At 35.5% G+C, this 19746-nt stretch overlaps 1 long non-coding RNA gene across 1 annotated transcript; it reads right to left on the bottom strand.

Moving 5' to 3' along the window:
* Positions 1–9252: 9252 nt before the first annotated feature.
* Positions 9253–14799, bottom strand: LOC107289435. The gene is made up of 3 exons (XR_001548926.1): positions 14611–14799; positions 13445–13606; positions 9253–10405 (listed from the first exon to the last, which is right to left on the bottom strand). It is a non-coding gene; the product is annotated as an uncharacterized LOC107289435 (long non-coding RNA).
* Between the last annotated feature and the right edge of the window lie 4947 nt (positions 14800–19746).

Below are 19746 nucleotides of genomic sequence, written 5' to 3'. Positions count from 1 at the left end.
TAACTGGAGTTCTGTAGCTGCAATGATTTAGAAATGAGGGAAATGCCCATTTGGAATATATAGTTTGGTCCAGATGGCAAGATCAGACAAAGCCGCATTTGACAAGAAGAATAGAATGAACTTAGATAAAGTCTGCATTTTTACATTGCCTTTCATTGAAAGGATGGGATGTAGGAGAAACTATTTTGGTTTGGAATTTTATAAAGCAAATCACACACACAAAGCCATGTTACAATTGTATGCAGTTGTATAGAGAAACACTGATGACAACATCCATGTAGCATAGACGTCAATTATACTTAAACAAATGTATTTATTTTTTTAATGTAGAATGCAGGTCTTACCAATACACATATCATTAAGAGCTCATAAAATTTGATGGGTTCTGGATGATTCTTATAATAAAATGTGGGATGGATGGTGGAAATGTGATATGACGTCCAGCTATGCTGATCCTCCTTGCTATTTTTCCTTCTTTATGGATGGGGGCTTTGGAGGGGAATTTTTTAGTGCCATTGATTTCTAATTAATTACTGTAACCGTTTTTCTCAGCTTCCTTCCTAGGATACACATCTCCCTGGGAATTTATTAATAAAAAAATCAGGGTTGGTAGAGATATGTAAACATATCTTTCTGAAAAAGGATGTAATAAAAGTAAAATAAAATTTACATACCATGGCTCTGTGTCAACTTAAACAAGAAATAAATTCTGTTTATTTTGAAATACTGAAAGAATCAACTTAAATCTACTTAAAATACTGCATTGGGGACAAGCTAATGTTTGTATTGCATGATTGAAAGGGATAATTGGAATTTCCAGGGTGCTCAAGTGCTGATGTACTGCAATTAACAAAAGAGCCAGTGTGTTTTACACTGTTTATACTGTACTTAACTGATTTTTTTGCTTTTGCTTTTTAAAAAATATTTATATTCAATTATGAAAATAAATGTTTGATAGCTGTCATATATTGACACACAAATCAAATAAGAATTTGGGTCTATGATCCATAATATAAAAGTCAGTTTGATTTTTATACCCTTCATATCAGATTTGCTTCAACAGAGATGTAAAGATGTGCATTTTAATCTTCCGGTTCCCCTTCATAATCGAAAAGATGTAGCAGTTGACAATTTTGTATAATTAAGATCTCAGTGGTAAAAATCAGTAAGTTCTATTGAGCATGATTAATCTTGAGAACTTTTGGTTTAGTCCACTAAGGTTAAGTTGTGGAGACAGAGCTGTGTTCTCTTCATGCTTATGGTTTTGTATCATTTCCCCTCAATTACTGTACAATAAAAAGATCATATTAAATTAGCTAAGATTATGGTAACTGAGGCAAACTGATTTTTCTTTTTGAATTTACCTTTTTCTTTCTGTAGAAATTATTGCCTTAAATTTGAGATAAATATGTGAAACAAATAACACAATAGCTCTGGATGCTTATGCTCTTGTACATATATTAATTCAGTGGCCCCCAACCTTTTGGGCACCAGGGACCAGTTCCATGGAGAAAGGTTTTTCCGTGGACCAGAGGGGGCATGGTTTTGCATGCTGCCTGCATCCCCTGGATGGAGCTTTGCTTGTTTGCATGGCCTGGATGCTGGCATGCCACGGACTGGGTGCTGGGGACCCCTATATTAGTTGGTTTATTCATGTACTTTTATACAAATAATGGAGAATTATATTTCATCCATGGTTATGATTCCAACTGTGGAAGAATAGTAATGCTACCAATATAGGACAGCAGCTAAGATGACAACTGGGATTGCGGGACTCTGGTTCAAGTCTATCCTCATTCATGAAAGTTCACCGAGTGACTTCAGTTTCATCACATTCTCTCAGTCCAACTTAATTCATAGGGATAATATTGTGGACAAAATTAAAGAGGAAGTACGTTTCCTTGAGCTTTTTTGTTATAAAAAAGGCAGGACATATTATTTTTATTCTAAAAAATAAGGAAAGAATAATTTATTTTCATGACCAGGACAGAGCAATTGAGTCAATTATTTTTCAAAGTAACGGAAGAATTGAGCAGACATAGGACATGTGGAAGGGGCCTAGATTCTCTTGAAGTCTTTCTTTTGGTTAGGAATTTGATGACCAGAACATAGCAAGGAAGAAATCCTCTTACTTATAGAACTCAAATATCTGCTGCTGTTAATTTGGGTATAAAATTTCCTGGAGAACAGCTTCTGGAGCGTTTCTCTCTTTGGCAGGTGTTATAGCTTCTGTCTTCATTGATTCCAGACACTCTCCTTCAGTCTCTAGCCGAGGTAATATTGTTGGTTTTCTTGCTCATGTTTGTCTCAGCCTGAACTGACTAAACTGGTTGCACTGTTTTTACAGAATCCTGGATTCTGTATCTCAGTCTCTGACCAATAATCTTCTATCAATATGAATTACTGACCTATAATTATGAGCCAATGGCAATCAATATAGTATTTATTAAATGGCTTATCAAAACTTGATCATGTTGATTCTTCAGGGCAATTAAAAACACAAGGAGTAGCTGCAAATTCATCAACTGCAAACTACTGCAGTATTTTCACTGCAGTTATGCAGCAACATTGTAAGATGTAACAGTCAGCTGATAGGAATGTCTGTGTTCAAATATATACTTTGAATTTTTAAGTGTTCAGCTTTCATTTTAAATTCACAACAATATTATATTCTATATCCAGTTTGGTCTAGTGGTGAAGGCACCAGGCTAGAAAACAGGAGACCATGAGTTCAAGCCCTGTATTAGCCATGAAAGCAAGCTGGCCAATCACTCTCAGCCCAACTCATCTTACAGTTGTTGCTGTGAGGAAAATAGGAGTAGGAAGGCATGGTTTGACCAAAGTCAAATCTCAGAACTTTCTTACTTTCTGGAACCCTAGAGCTACAGTCCTTATCTCTGTGGGGATGCTGTTTCAGAGGGTTGGGGCTATGACAGAGAAGTTACACTTCCTTGATCCCACAAGATGGCAACAATGGACGGGACTTGGAGTGCACACACTCTGCAGTGTGAATGGCTTTTGGAAGCCAATGAGCAACCAATGCAGCCTAAATAGCAATGGTGATTCATGGGCACACCACAAGGTGCCAGCTACTATTTATGCTGCTGCATTTTAAATCAGCAGTAGCTTCTTCATGGGCTTCAAGGCCAGCCCCATGTAGAGTAGTAATCCAGTAATCCAATCTTGGAGTGAAAAAGGTATGAGTAACTGATTAGTCTCTCAATTGAGGAAAGGGCATAACTGGCGCACAAGTGGAACCTATGTAAAGGCTCTCCTGGCCACCTGTTCTTTGAGCAGCAAATTTATAATATATCAGATGCTACATAAAATTGTGGTTGTATGGCTCTCAATGTTTTAGCACATCTAAATCAATAATTTATATGCATTTGACCATATTATTCCAGTGGTAAGTGTAAACTATTCAACTTTGCCATGATGCAGAAATCTATGTATGGGAGTATAATATCTAACCTGTAAAAATCCAGATAATCATTACATAGCAGCAAGCAACTCCAATATTTTCTTGTCATTCAAAAATTTGCAGCCCATTTATGTTAACCCTAAGTATGCAGCTATTAAATTCTTATCTCATGGAACCCATGAACAAATGAATGAGTTTATGTTTTAATATATAACTCATCACCAATAAAACTGCTTTACCAATTCCAATGGGATATAAAGAGGTTATAGTGCTACATTTATGAAAAGTATACTGGAATTTCTCATGTCAATACAACTATATTAAAACTGTACAAAGTAAATATAGTATGTATTCCAGTTCAATTCTTAACAGAATCATGACATTCTATTATATTTTAGAAATGAATTATCCATGCTTTTTTATTTTGTCTTATTCAGTTTGCAATCGTTAAGAATTATTTCCAGTCTGGAAATAATGGAAGCAGAAAAAATATTGTAAGAATAGAAATAAGATTGTTTGTATCACCTGCTTAACTTACTTTATTTTCTGCCTTCAGGCTTTAAAAACCACTTCCCATTTTTTTTCTTTTAAAATAATGTACATCAGTTTAATTTATTCCAGGTCTTGACAGAAGGATCTGATTTTAAGAATTGTATGTTGTAGTTTGCACTATGGGGAGGTTTTTAAAAATGGCACAGTGTTGGTAAAACAACTTTAAATTCACCTTTTAACTCAGCAAAATTGAACTGTTGAACATCATACCTACAGTATATTTCACAACCACCAAAGCTACCTAGCCTTTGTGATGCCATCAGCATGTAATTTTATTGGTGGTTATTGGGAAATATTTTATTTTTCAAATAAATATTTACTTATCTAAATATTATAAAATATTTATAATTTTAAAAGGAAGAGAGAGAGAGAGAGAACAATTCAAGGACCACATAGCCTTCTTTTAAGTAAATTTTTGCCCCTTCACTAAGTAATAATACATTTTTAGATTTTCTTGGGATTTGCATGGCATTAATTGACTATAAAATTACAGTGACATATTTTGCACATTAATTTAGTTGCTATTTTCTTCATACAATAAATAATAGTAATTGTAACTTTTTTTTCATGTTTGAAACAACAATAGTTTGGATCCAGGAGTTGCAGCTGCAAATTAAATAAATACTATATTTGGTCTGAGAAAAAAAAAGATTGTAGCAGAGGGCTAAGCCTGTATTTGCTGTCTATTAATAATTATCTGCATTTTTGGATCCGCAAATAGAAGGGCTTTTATTTATTTGTAATCATCTCCATGACCAATGGAACGTTTCCAGTGGCAAAACAGAGGAGGAACAGATTATTTTGCAATTGGAGTTTTTGTACTGACATCTTACTCAAGTCATTGGCAGCTTTGCTTGACATAATAGAATAACAGAGTTGGAAGGAACATTGGAGGTCTTCTCTTCTTAAAAACCTCCAGTATTGGAGCACCCATAACATCTGGAGGCAAGTCATTCCACTGATTAATTGTTCTAACAGTCAGGAAATTTCTCCTTAGTTCTAACTTGATTCTCTTCTTGAGTAGTTTTCATCCATTTCATCCATTTTATCTTGCCTTCAGATGCTTTGGAGAATGGGTTGACCTCCTCTTCTTTGTGGTAGCCCCTGAGATATTGGAACACTGCTATCATGTAGATTGTGGTCAAATGCCTTACTGAAATCCAAGTAAATTATATCCACATATATGCCGTGTTATACACATGTGATTGTTCATGAACATGTGAAAATCATCATGAGATATTCGAGTTACTAAATGGTATTCTAGCTCGCAGGTCAGTCTCCTAAGTGCGAGACCAGCAATTTTTAAATATATATATATATATATATATATATATATATATATATATATATATATATATATATATATATATATATATATATATATATATATATATATATATATATATATATATATATATATATATATATATATATATACCACTTTAAATGTTTTCAAAAATAATTGTGTGGTCTGCAATATTTTCCCCCTCAAAGAAGTAATTCTATTTTTGCAAAAATAGTTTTCTAACTCAAATACATTAGAAGCCCACACCTTTACTAGCCATATACATGTATCTGTTCAACCAAAATTTATATATGAAGTTAGGAATAATTTATTTGGAATGCCAGAAATGTGTTTTGTCATTTTGTCATTTTCAGATATAGAGAAACTAATCAAAAAACATTTGTTCTCTTTCATTTCCCTGCTCATCCTTGGCATCACAATTCTTTCTTTCAAAGTTGCCAGATTTGGAATGAGGCCAAGAAAATAATGGATGTAGAAAATGAGTTGTCTTGAGTCCCAGAAGTTGTTCTATCTGGGTCAAAGGTCTGATGCATTAGTAAGTTACTGTGAAATGATGTTCATTCTCAGTGTCATAGGGATGGCATCCTAGAGACCTTAGGCATCTGATATCTCTAACCATTACTACATTTCTCTCCTTACTCCTGATCTCTCTCTCTCTCTCTCTCTCTCTCTCTCTCTCTCTCTCTCTCTCTCTCTCTCTCTCTCTCTCTCTCTCTCTCTCTCTCTCTCTCTCTCTCTCTCTGTCTCTTTCTCTCTCTCTCTCTCTGTGTGTGTGTGTGTGTGTGTGTGTCTCCGTATGTGGAAATAGCAGAGAGAACATCTATCTGACTGTGAAAAGAATGATAACATATTGTGTGTCAGTGGAAACCTCTCTGTTATATTGCCTTCCTGTTGGAAGGTATATGGAATGTAAAAATTCAAGCTCCTTTTAACAGAGCATGGTCAAAAATAAGCCGGATACATGATACTGACGCTGCTCTTGTGCTACCCATTTAAGTTACGTATCAAGTCTAAATTTAATCAAGGCCACATTTTATTTATACATTTCATGCATTAAACTCATTTAAAGTTCTAGTCAGATTTCATTAGAGGAAATACTACCGCGCACATCATGCAGTAGTAAAGCTAATGTGCTTCAGGAATTTGAAAGGATTTAGAGATCAGAGTGTCTGATTTCAAAAAAAAAAAATTTTTTTCTTTAACTTTGTGCTTCTAGCCAGTCTGTATGCTGTACCCGATTTGTTTCCTAGGACACTAATACAGTCAGCATGCGCTCTACAAATGTGTAAACACAGACATTCCCTCTAATCAGTGAGTTTGGTGTCTTAAGGCAAGATTATGTTTTTTTAGGAAATGCAATTTATGTTCAGGATTAAATTTCTCCTGCCAACTGATAACGTCTGAGGTTGAGTGAGATGATAAGTATTGTGTCTTGGTTTCTTGTCATAACTGTTAAACCTTCAACCACCAGGCTATTATTTTATGTGAGTTTATTTTAGTGATGGAAGTGATGACTTAGCCATCAGGGTTATACATATATAAATGAAGTTCTCATTGGGGAAAATAAGGAAGGACAATGCCAAAGGATTGTTCTAGAAAATATGTACATATCTTAAATATTTCTGAACCACATCCAGGAAGCACAGAATTGTGCTTTGAAATAACAAAAGATGGAAACAATAAAATTCCATTAAACAATTGGGAACAATTGCTGGTGAAGGATGGGTGAGGGAATCCACTAGTATTACACTGCAACACCAGAAATGGTAGCCAACAGTAACTCTTGCTATCATTCTTTCCTTGGCCACCTTCACCAGCCTAGCACCACCATAAAGAATTGATTATCAGTAGCTATCAGTATTTCAGTTTTCTAGAAAAACTAATCCTTTACTGTGTAAAAATGAACATCACTAGTAGGGAGGCATTTTACAGGATATATTACATCATGCTTTGGTTGAAAACTTTGAAAGAAATCTAGGAGAGGGAGGGGAAGTAATCTGTGTTTCTCTTCCTTTGATTTTGTGGAAAGAAAAATCTTCAGGTCCAGTCCAAGCTGGGAATAAGAAAATGGAGACTGCTTTAGGAAAGAAGGTCCAGTTTATTGAGTTGCAGAACCACAGTAGCATATGGTTCTGGGGCAGCTGACAAAATGGAGCTGGGAGTGGTGGGTTTTTATACCATCTTGGGCTTTTGTGTTTGGAGTTGTTCCTGTTCCTGTGGCATGAACTTTGATCCGAGCCTGAGTGTGCTCTTCTGGTATTCTAATGGTGGTGGGTTAATCCTATTATGTCCTAAAGGTAATGTCCTTCTTCTCTGGGGGTATGGCTGATAACTATATCCTGTGTTGGATTTTGGGGTGAGGGGTTCTGGTTCTAATCCTATCACTCTGCTGTTGTTAGCTATCAAATCTTGCTCCAAGGGATTTTGAAAGATCTTTTCTTGAATGGGCTTCTGCAGGTAGTATTTGCTCATGAATGGGGCCTCAGTCTTTCTGAATGGGATTATCAAATCTTCATTTCTACAGAGCATGGCCTCCTTAGATTCTGCTTGGGGCTATTAAGAAAAACTGGGCCTGCTTTTCTGCCTTCAAGAGCCTTTGAGGAAATATAATATTCTGCCTTTTTAATATTTCCCAAAATATTTCCTTCTTGGGGGTGGGGGTGGGGGCTGACTTCCCACAATTTCTTAACATACCCAGAAGTCAGAAGATAACATCTGGGCTACCAAACCTGTCTGTAAACAACTTACCATTTGCAAGCAGAGAAGTAATGACATTGATAAAGATGCTAAAGTTATTAGAAATCTAATGATAAACACATGAATTTACAGCTTTTGATTAGGATCCTTATACAGGCCCTATAGATGTAAGGACTTAAATTCTTGGAATTCTTAGCAATGTCCATCCTGGTTGAAAATTCTTCCCAGGGAGGGGAAGGTTGCCTTATATGTTATAGCCTGGGGTAAACTAGATACAATGTTTTTGTAAATCCTGCTGGGCAGTTTGGATTTAGCTTGGACTATTTTGGAGGCTACTTAATTCAGCTAGCAGATAGCTAGAGAAAAATATTGGGGAATCAGAAAACTTAATGCTTAAAGAGTTGATGCTGACCTTGTAAATGTGTTCACCTTGTTTTAAAATAGACATAAAACTAGATTTTGTCACCCTCTCCTTATCCTGATTATCTCCCCCCCGTCCCCAAATCCCCTTATTTTTGAGAAGCAATATTTTGGAAACTATTTAATGAACCTGTTATAAACTTGGGACTAATAATTAAACTTGATGTTATGGAAGCTTCTGTATTTCATAAATTTACTGTGTTAATTCTGATTTAGCAATAGTGTACTGTATATCTATGTGTTAAAGGTATTTTCCCACTAGGTGTCAGCATAAGGTAATAATATTGACTCTGGAAGTTCTTTGAAAAATAAAAGGGAATGTTTTAATTAAGTTCAAAAAAAGACATGCAAAATAACTGCTAATCTTCATTCTTTTTGTTTCAAACCATTGTAAAAAATAATTCACACTTTCAAGACATTCTTACAACTGATATAAGAATAGAAAGTAGACACTGGGAATTTAAAAAGCCTTGGGTTAATAGTCAAATGAGCATCTGGTCATTGAATAAAATTTCTCACTTTTTAAAACTGAAAATGTGTAAATATTATAGTTTATAAGAGCTAGGTTATATGTGCTAACTTGTCACTGGAAGGATATTTAACAAAAATTGAATGTTCATAATAAGAAATGCATATAATTCAACAAGAATGTACTTCCTATATGATGTCAAGAAACAGCAAAATGAATGTAATTAAAATGTTGCTATAACATTTATATCCACATGGAAGCTACCTTCTATTATTCCTGAACTTCACACTCTAACAGAAACTCCCGAACTTTTTGGAAATCTTTTTTTTTAATTTAATTTTAGCTTTATTTAGCCCTAGTGCAACCAAGAAATGACTGAAAAATATAAACTGATCATTCCAAAGCTGGTTGTTCTTGCTTGAGTTGAAATTAACCTCAAGAATCAGAGCAACTAAAGAGTCCTAGTAAAATTTTGTTTGAGCCAACAAATCAATATAGAGAGTCCATCCCAAAGTCAACTTAGAATATGTTAGACTCAGCAAAAGGTTTGAAAAAGACTCTTGATGTTTTTAATTGGATGATTTCCACTGTTTGTTTGTAAATGTTCTCAACATTAAAGCAAATTGATCAAAGAAACTGTTAGGGATACTAGAGAAAAAATATGATGTTTGCTTCTAAGTCTTATAGGGAATGTATACATAAAGAAAGAAGACCTGGGGAAAAAAAAAGAGAGCCTAATATATATTAATTCTTTATGTGTGTCACCTACTATGTGTTTGTCATGAATGGATGTTGTAATCCATCCTAGCATGGAAGTTGCTGTTTAGAATATTGAAACTAAGGTGGTGGTTAAATACTACCACCTTTGTTGCAGGAAAGTATCTGAGACAGAATAATTATGGATAGAGGAATTGTTTTATTCCATTGTTTTAATCCATTAAAAGCACTGAATGTGAGACGTGCTGATAAGCCCTACTGTCTAATATAGCAATGTTATCAGCTATTGTACATTCAGCTTAATATAAATTGCTTAAGAGGGTTCTTAAGAAATGTATTTGTGATTCAAAAATACTACAATAAGGAAAAGTTAAAAATCATAGCAGTGCATAAGAATAAGAAAAAAAATATTTTGGTATATGGAAAGATGTGGTCATGCATGCTGTCAAAAATATCCTATGGTGTGATTTCACATTGAAAAGAAATGGTTTAATTTGGATGCTTTGTTATAATATTAAAGCATATATTTCCAGCTTGTTCAAAGAACAAGTTATTTTACAATCATTATGCTTTGGTTATTGCTATAACATACTGCAGCAACCTAAATCAATAGATTCTCTCTGCAACTTGATGTTAAACTATAGTAGATTTTTCAGAGACCAAAGATATGTAGTGGTGCTACTAAGATTAAGGGGCTTTGGAGCAAAGTGCCCCTTTCCCCCTCCTCCCATTTTTTTTTAAAATACCTCTAATTTTCAGAGTGTGGATACTGGAAGAGCAAAGCTGAAGTTGTACACAACCCCCAGGTTTCTGTAGGTAACATCTGTGAGAAAAAACAAGGAGAATGTTCAACAGACCTTTTGTAGATATTTTAAAGAAAAAAAAGTGCAGGGTTTAATTGAGGAGCTCTGAGAAGAGTGGGCTCTGGGCCTATGCCTGGTGGGACTAGTTGCCCCATTGGAGAGCTGTCGTAGTAATTTCATTCCTAGTTTTGACACCCCAGACTAACATTTAGTCAAGAGGCTAAAATATTAATCCATATCTTTGACAACTGACTAGAATGTTGGGGCAGTTTTTCTCTCTCACAGTAATCTATTTAAAACACTTTATAAATAAGGGCTTAATATATCTCCATTATTAGCCCCTTACTGAAATCACATGTCCATTATATACATCATTTGAGTCAGATCATCCAAAACTAATTTTAAGCCCCTCTGCAGCAATTATAGCCCTATAATTGGCTGCCATTTGTATTTGAGGTGAATGAACTTTGTAAGGTTCACATTATGAAGGTAACATAATCTTATCCCCAAAGGTCCATTCATGAGGACTGACAGAGAACTAGGCTCAGCTGCTTTGCTTTAACATCTGCATAACTGCAGAGGCAAAATGCTATGAGAAATCTAATACGTCTGCCAAAGGTCTTCAACTTGACCCTGGCCTCCAGTCTCTTAAATCTTAGTATTCTTTCATATATGCTTGCTGTTGAATATGTTACCAGGAAAGAAGACTCAAGCTACAAGATGTAGGTGGTCTTTTTTCTTATGCAGTGTAGCTCCAAATAGAAACTTTATCTTAAGCCAGCAAGCTGATATTTTCCAAAGAGCTCGGAAATATGCCAGCCAGAGGTTTGTTGGTTAATTGCCATTATTGTTTGTATTACTATTTTTATTGCAGTAGAATGAAGAAAAATGCCTTTTTGGTGAGACTTAACTTTAGAGATATGATATTACCATCCATTAAGTATTACAAATAATTTTGCTTTCTACTGATTTTTAACTAATGCACTATTTAAAATTAATATCCAGTTTTCCTTATTCTTCTCATTTTTTTATTTCTATACTCTGCTTCATAATAGACTTGTATACCTCAGTAAAACATCATTTGTTTCACTGTATGCAAAAGATGGTCAATGTAGCCATCTTTTGCCCTGCACTGAAGGAAGTGAGCAAATGAGTGCATGAGCGAGAGAAGGGGGAGTCCTCATTACTTGCAGGACCAGATGAGCCCCTCAGTCCTGCCTACCTACTCTGAGGTTCAGTTGGAAACTGACAGGAGGCTTAGCCAGAGACTGAGCCAAAATTGTCAGCAGCAGCCACAATAAGAGGAGGTAAAGATGGAGGCACAGTTGGAGATTGGCTGCCTCTGTTGTTGCCAAGGAATTGAGCTCTGTTGTTGCAAAGGAATTCAGCCAGTGAGAGAAATAGTGAGGATGTCAAGCAGGTGGAAAGCAGGGTGAAGTTCTGGTTTGGAGTTGATAGCTGAACTGGTCCCAGTGCAGCTCTCCAGCCAGCACTGGATTTTTGTTATATCTGCCCTGGTAGACCTTTGATCAAAGATTGGAGGGAAAAGTTGCCAGTGGTGGAACTGCAGAGGCACGGGGCCACCAAGAGGTAGAGAGCCAGTCAGGAATCAGAGTCCTAGTGCATTGGTGGGATAGAGCAAAGGAATGGCCTGGAGCCGAAGCTAATCTGGACTGATGACAACTTTGCAGAGCCAGCTCAGAGATTCAGTGGCACCAGCCCCTAGTTACTGGGAGAGGGGTTAAATTGAATGAATGAGGGGGTGTAGAGAGTGACAGATCTGGCTGGCACTGAGAGCTAGCGCTTAAATGCTGCTGGAGTTCCCCCCTTTTCACTTATCCATTGACAAATGGGATGGCTGGGAGAATGGCAAGCCACTGCCAGATGGGAGGAGGCCAAGGTGGGAGGCAGAGGATCACCTGTCAAGGTTTGGGAGGGATAACAGATTCAAGTAGTGGTGGGCATGGTATGAGATCAGAAGACCATTGAGGGGGAAGATACTCCTAATACGTGACATTAGGAGAATTTAATCTGTCATCCCTTGGTTTGGCCTCAAAGGTGACCCAGGAGTTCATGGCTACCACCCTTATTTACAATAAAGATCAGAATAATTAAATGGTATTTTAAACCAACTATTAAAAAACAAATAAAACAAAACACTCAGAGTGTTTAATAATAATTTATTAAATTTCTATGCTGCACTTGGAGTGTTTTTGTTTGTTTTTTAATATCAGTTGGTTTCATACCATTTAATCGTTATTTATTTAATTAATAATTTATTAATCATTTAATAACTATTATTATGGCTGATCACACAGTCAGCCAGATGTTTAGACTGGATCTAGTAATTTATCCACCTATTGAGGGGATAATAAGGACTTGGGATAGGCAATGCTCTTGTTTGATGGTATTAAAGTATTGTTGCAAGATGTAAGCTGTTCCAAGTAAAGCTGTCTTTTGCAATTGACTGATGGTGATTCTGTCAATACTGATGGTACTTAAGTGGTGCTCCAGATGCATTTGCAGCCAAGGCAATGTTTGTGCCTAAGGACTAGAACCCTAGTCTTTTAATTAGTCTCCAAGTCTTCAATTAGTCTACCAGTTTCTACTTGAGTACCATATCAAACTGGTTCTCATGAATCACCATACTAAAATTTTATCTACATATGAGGCTCTAACAGACACACCATGTTCTTTAATGTCAGAGAAATATCTTGGACCTTTCTTTTTTTGTGTGTGTTGGGAGGGTGCAATTCAGTCCAAAGGTTAAGTACCATGCATCTGGACAGATAGACTGTTTATTATATGACTATATCCTATTTCCCTTTTCTCGACTGAATTTCAGTGCATTAGTTATTATTGTTTAAGTAAACATTGATTTAGCAATTATTCTGCCTCTTCTGCATCTGGTGAAAAGGTGTGATAGAGATGATGAGAGACACAGTAAGTTGTTGATGCTTATTTTAGATTTTTGCATGATCTCACTCATTCATATTTTTATAAACATTACACAGTATTGGGTATTAAAATTTTTGTGGAATGCCATACTATATAAATACCTTGAGGTCAAATAGAAATCCACTATAATTACTCTTGGGAGATGTTCAACCAGGCATGAATAGCACTTATAAATTGTCTCCAAAAGAACTGATGGTCTATGATATTGAAAGCTGCTGAAAGTGCCAGGATAATCAGTAGGACTGCACTTCCTTGCCTTGCTCCTGCCAAGATAATCAACAAAGTTAGTTTTTAGTGCAAAAACCAGCCCGAAAAATCAACTGAAATGCAGGAGTATCTGGCTCTAATCAGCCACCAGATGCTTTAATATCTTGTCCATGAGAAGGATGTTGGCCACTGGCCTAGAATTATTTAGTTCTTCTGATCCAGTGATGTTTTTTTTTAGGAGTATGCTCCAATCAAATCTAAATTTTAAACTTTAAACAGCTTTGATTAAGTGTATATAGAGAGTAGTAAATTGTCAGTTCTTTCAGTACCCTTTTTTATGTTAAAAATCTGAACAGGAATATATTAGGGATACAGCCACAGGAGGGCAGCACAAGGCTTCTGACTCAGGTTGACCAATAATTTACCCTCACTGATTAAAAACATTCAATAGAAAAGGAAATAAAGGATATATACATATGTAATTTTATAGCAATATGAAAATGAATATTATGTACCTGTGTAATTAGGTATAAGTGAATGTATTAATTTCAGATTGCTTCATTTTTCATTTTGTTCACCAATGTATAAAAGAATCTTTTTAAAAATCAACAAATATTATGTATATTTTGGTTTTAACATTGCAGCCTATTTTTTATGCCAATGATTGTCATCATTATAATTGATTTTAGTATTAGTATTTTAAGGCATTTTTTCTTAACTCTGCATTGTTATGTTTAAAAAAAGTAGCACAGGGAATAATGCTAAAATGCAAGCATAATCAGTACAGTTTTAACATTTTTAAGAACACCTGCAGTTTTGTTACAAATACCTGTATGTATTTTAGTTGCAAACTTTATTATTATATTCAGAATGTTTCAGTTTGTGGATGGATTTAGGAAAAAAACTGCTGTGGAAAAGTTCACATTAATAATAACAAAACAAATTTCTGTCTCATTACTAGACATACTACTTTTTGCATTTTCCTATCCACATTACTGGCTTGTAGTCTGATCCTGGCTTGCAAAATTATGCCGAATGAAAAACCATAGCCACAACATACCTCAAGAACCAGCTCTCTTTATTGGCCCTAGAGCTGTGTTTCTCAACCTTGGCTGTTTGAAGATGTGTGGATTTCAACTCCAGAATTCCCCAGACAGCATTCTGGAGAGGTGTAGAAACAGTGTCCTAGATGATCATCAGAGATATTGAAGACATTTGAAAAAAGATTCATAGCAATTTTGTAGGCTGTCAAAACCTGCAAAAATTTTTTTAAAATTTTTGAGTCAGTACATCCTCTGTTAAAGTATTACAGATTTACCTAACGTTTGTTCTTATTTTACTCTGGATATGTCTTTGCTCGTATACTTGTTTTGTTTTTAAGACAATCTGGAATCTTTATGCATTTGTGTGTGTATGTGTATGTGTGTGTTTGTGTTTAGTTAATTAGGTTTTTTTTATACAACCCATCCCAGTAATTTCTCTTGAAACTTGGTAAAGGTAACTGTTGGTTTATGTCTGCTTGCAATCTGCTATGACTACGAGGCAGTGTTTAAACCATTGTAATCGACAGCTTCTCAGTGCAAGAGCATTTGGTTTACATTGTAATTGGTTTCTTTCCTACAGAGAATTGATACTGGTTGCAGTCCAAAGGGGCTATTTATATAAAGAAATATTCTGTACAATTGGGGCTTTCTTTGCAAATTTCCATTACATCAGCATTAAGCAAGTCAAACTGCTTTTTTAGATTATGACCACTGTCTGGTTCTGTAGTCAGAAAAGACCATTGATTATAGCAATGTAGGAATTAATGTCAGATTATTTGTTTGAATGAATGTATGAAATGGTTTTATATTTTTATTCCAATTTTTTTAAACTGAAGTGCCCTATGTAAGGTAATGTGTGGTCTCTCCTTTTCAGAATGCTTTAAATCTCTGGGCCAGATTCAGACTGTCTAAACCAATCTGACTGGATTTCCTTAGATTAAATTGTCTTTCTGTTACAAAAGAAACATCCAGGCTTCAGGAAATAGGAAAGTGCAAAACAAAATTTATATTTGTTCTCTGCACCAACCAGACAACTTTATAATAATGAAACTATAATGAATATTTCCCCAGAAACAAATTATGCCTGGTTGATGTTTGGTAACTTGAGGACCCAGTACAAGGAAGTTTCTACCAAAAATAATAGATGAGGAGAAAAAATCAGCACCCAGGTCATGATTTGATAGTTAACCAGTGTAACAAAACAGATCAAGGTGCACTTCATGATTTCAAATAATAACAATGTAAGATAAACAGCAAGGGTCTTATTTGGTCAATCCATCGCACAGCAATCAGCTTAAATTTCCACACAGTGTGTGTATATTCTTCTAAAAGTATACTTTTAAAAGTATACTACTTCCTCTTAAAGTATGTTTTGATGCTTAATAAAGCCAATTATCTGAAACATATTAGAAATGTATAGATTGGACTACATTTGTGATACACTAAACTTAATTGTCTCCTCAGAAAATATCAATTCTATAGAAAGTAGAACACTTTTCTCACACATCCCCCACAGAAACCTCTGAGCCAAGAATATTATGCTGTTTTTGGCTCATGCTGTTCAGTTCTCTATTTTCTATTCGCTAATGGGAAAAATAACAGTTTTATATACTTGAAAGGTGAAAGTGTAAATTTAATGAGAGCAGGAAATAGAGCAGGAAATAAATGACACAAAATCCTCCATATACCAAGTATCAGTAACCTTACCCTTCCGAGATAAAACCTTTCTCTTATGAACCAGCTTCACTGGTAATCGGACTGGTTACCGCCACAGCAAACTAGGGCCATGATTTGTAGCCATAACAGCAGAAACAGCCCTTGAATATTAAATGTAGGTTTCAGACTCGGATATTTTACTGAAAGTTAATGACTTTAAGAAATTGTAGAGCTTCCTTTTATCTGCCAAAGCTTCAATGAGCAAATGACATGTTAGAGTTGACAGTCACGACTTCCCACCTATCAGAACTTCTATTGCTTTGCATGTAAGAGAAGAGCACCATCTGGTGGTAGTGAACAGATAGAAATAACTTTTTAATGCAGAAAATGGAAAACAAAAGGAAGTAAGTCAATTACTGTATTGTTGTTCATACTGTGATCAGGGAAGGGTAGGATTGAGGGACAGGCAATAAAACTGAAACAATGTCTTTAAAAGTTAAAAAAAAGTATGACTGTACCTTGAGGAATGTAGTGTACTTTAAAAAAAAAACTTATTTTGCCCTTGTTGCATTGATTTTATATAAGCTTCTTTTGGGACTGTGTAGACATCCAGTTGGAAATGCATGCTTCAGAGTTTTCTGATTACATTTGTACTTTACATTTTTTCCATGCAAATACTTTTCTTTCATTCACTCAATGTGTATGTTTTTCTTTCTAGTCCTTTGTTTGTTTCTAGGACAGTTCACATTCACCTTCCCTTTCCTCCTCACCATAACCCTGTGAGCAGCTTAACAGAAAAAAAAAAGAATAGCCAAATCCAGGTCCACAAGTGGTTGCTGAGCTAAGCTGAAATTTCAACCAAGCTTTGCCCCACTTAAATCCAGTCATATGGAAGAGCTTTCCTAACCCGTTTGTTTTCCAGCATAATGATTATAAACACAGCCTCAGCACGTCTTGCTGCTCTTCTCTGACTAGATGTTTTGCCAATTTATCTTTCAAATACTTTCTGCACCCTCTTGAGGCATCAGAATATGGTGAATGATAAATCAGGTGAAGTTGTCCTTGCACTCTTCCTGCTCCTGCTGTTATTGCCTAATTTTTATTGTCAAGAAAATCATATGTTCACTAGATCTACTTTAATTTCTATCCTATAAAAGCTTTGCAAGAGCCCCCAATTCTCTAAAAGTAGAAGGCAAAAGCTCAGAAAAAGTCATTAGAATTAGCACAAGACTATCTGACTGTCAAAACTGAATACACTCCTGTTTTTTCCTGCCTCAAATAGGCTAGCAAGTCACATCTATAGCTCAGGCTTTATGATTCCCACTTGGTTATGGTCTAGAGCCAATGGAAGACCTATGTGTCCACATCAGAAAAGGTTGGCCCACAGAAAGCAAAAAATATGTGAGAAATGAAGGTGATCAGTATTCGGGATCCAAAGACGGAGTTGACTTTCCACTGGCCTTAAAAGGGGTTTATTTTAAGTGGAGCCATTTCTTCCGCAGCTCCAATTCAAACTGTCTGCTGCATCACATATTTCATGTTTCATGGAAGTTTGGTANGTCCACATCAGAAAAGGTTGGCCCACAGAAAGCAAAAAATATGTGAGAAATGAAGGTGATCAGTATTCGGGATCCAAAGACGGAGTTGACTTTCCACTGGCCTTAAAAGGGGTTTATTTTAAGTGGAGCCATTTCTTCCGCAGCTCCAATTCAAACTGTCTGCTGCATCACATATTTCATGTTTCATGGAAGTTTGGTAACAACTGTGTAGTGTAGAGACCTTACTTGGCATTTCACAATAGTTAAAAAAAGGAGTTCTTAGTTTTTTCAACGTGTCACAAAATGAAAACTATTGAATGTGAAGAAAATAGTGAGAAAAGACCTATGATTGTGTTTGCTCATATATACTGTTATCAAAAATGTCTCTGCTAAAAGACTTAATATTCTTCTTAAAAGTGGGGTGGTGGTACAGGGGGGACAACCAGAGTAAGACAGTGGCAACCCTTGCAGATATTTGAGCAAATCAAGAAATTGTTTAGCGCTTTAAACTAAACTGGGAAAGAATTATAGATGAGGAGTCTTTGGTGCTCTCTGAGTTTGGTTGTTTTCTTGAGAGACATTTCATTACCCAAACTAGGTAACATCATCAGCACTGATGATCAACACTTATGTTACTAAGTTTGGGTAATGAAACATTTGGGAAAAAACAAGCTAAGAAAGGACCAAGGACCCCTCATTTCAATCCTGAGCTACAAATAAGAATTATTTTTGTTTGAATAATATGGAAGCCAAACACATAATTTTACTGCTCCTTATCAGATATTCATGCACTTAAGGTATAGATATTATTCTTCCTTGTCCTGACTGCCTGATAGATGAACATGGTTCTGTTTCTTCCGATTGCTCTCTATTCCTATTGCTATTCTATCCAATTGGAATATTACTGTTCTTACTTGTTTTTTTCCTATTGCACAGTACTTATTAAAATGGTTACTTACCCCACAGTTAGTTTCCAGGTGGCCTGCATAAGATGGGGATATTCAAGAGGATTCCTTGAAGAAATCCACACTTAAGATGTGACATTTAAAGCAGGAGTACCACGTTCCACTCTCCTTCCCCCCAAGACCAGGTTTGCCCAGAGGTCTGAGCAGAGTTGGGCTATGTGAGTAACAAAAGAAGTCCTATGCACACACAATGTCCAAAATTTATTTTTAAATTGATAATGATGAATACGCAGAGATTAAAAATAATATAGAATCTTATTCACTATTATTTTCATATAAGATTAATAAATTAAACTGTTTTTATTCACTTTTATTTTTATTTAGACTTTTGATACTTATTTGAATTCTCAGCCAGTGTTGTCCAAAGACATTTTCCATGGTCCTGTGACCAGCATGGCTATAAGCAAAAGGAGCACAGAATGCTGCTACTTTCCACTGAAGTGATACCTATTAATCCACTCGCATTTGCACGCTTTCGAACCGCTAGGTGGGCAGAAGCTGGAGCAAGGAACAGGAGCCCACCCTGTTGTGTGGCTCTTGGGTCCTGAACCCGGGCTGTCAGCTTTCCAGCTTTTTGTGGTTGCTATTGTTATTTTGAATCCAAATTAATAAATTCAGAATAGAGGAACAAATAATCAAGGAACAAATTACTGTATTAGAGGTATCTTAAATCCCACTTTATTAGTCATGTAGATTGAATCAGTTTAGCAAAATATTTTGATATTGAAATAAGCAGCAAAAGTAAGAAAAGTAAGAAATCATTGTTTTAAATGAATAATAATAAAAAGTCTATTAAATATGAGTATATGCATAGGTTTCTTTTGCTTCAACTAGCATTTTCTAGAACAACAAAGCTTGAATAAAAGAGGAAGATGTTTCTGAAAAGACACATCTCCCCTTCATCATATTTGAACAGGCTGCATGCCATTGTTTTCGATGCATATACAAATCTGTAAATATGAAATTTTATTCTGGTAGTCTAACTTTAAAATGG

Source organism: Protobothrops mucrosquamatus, unplaced genomic scaffold, assembly GCF_001527695.2.
Source record: "Protobothrops mucrosquamatus isolate PMUCROS unplaced genomic scaffold, P.Mucros_1.0 scaffold700, whole genome shotgun sequence".
Taxonomy (NCBI): domain Eukaryota; kingdom Metazoa; phylum Chordata; class Lepidosauria; order Squamata; family Viperidae; genus Protobothrops; species Protobothrops mucrosquamatus.
This window is presented reverse-complemented; position numbering and strand designations above follow the sequence as displayed.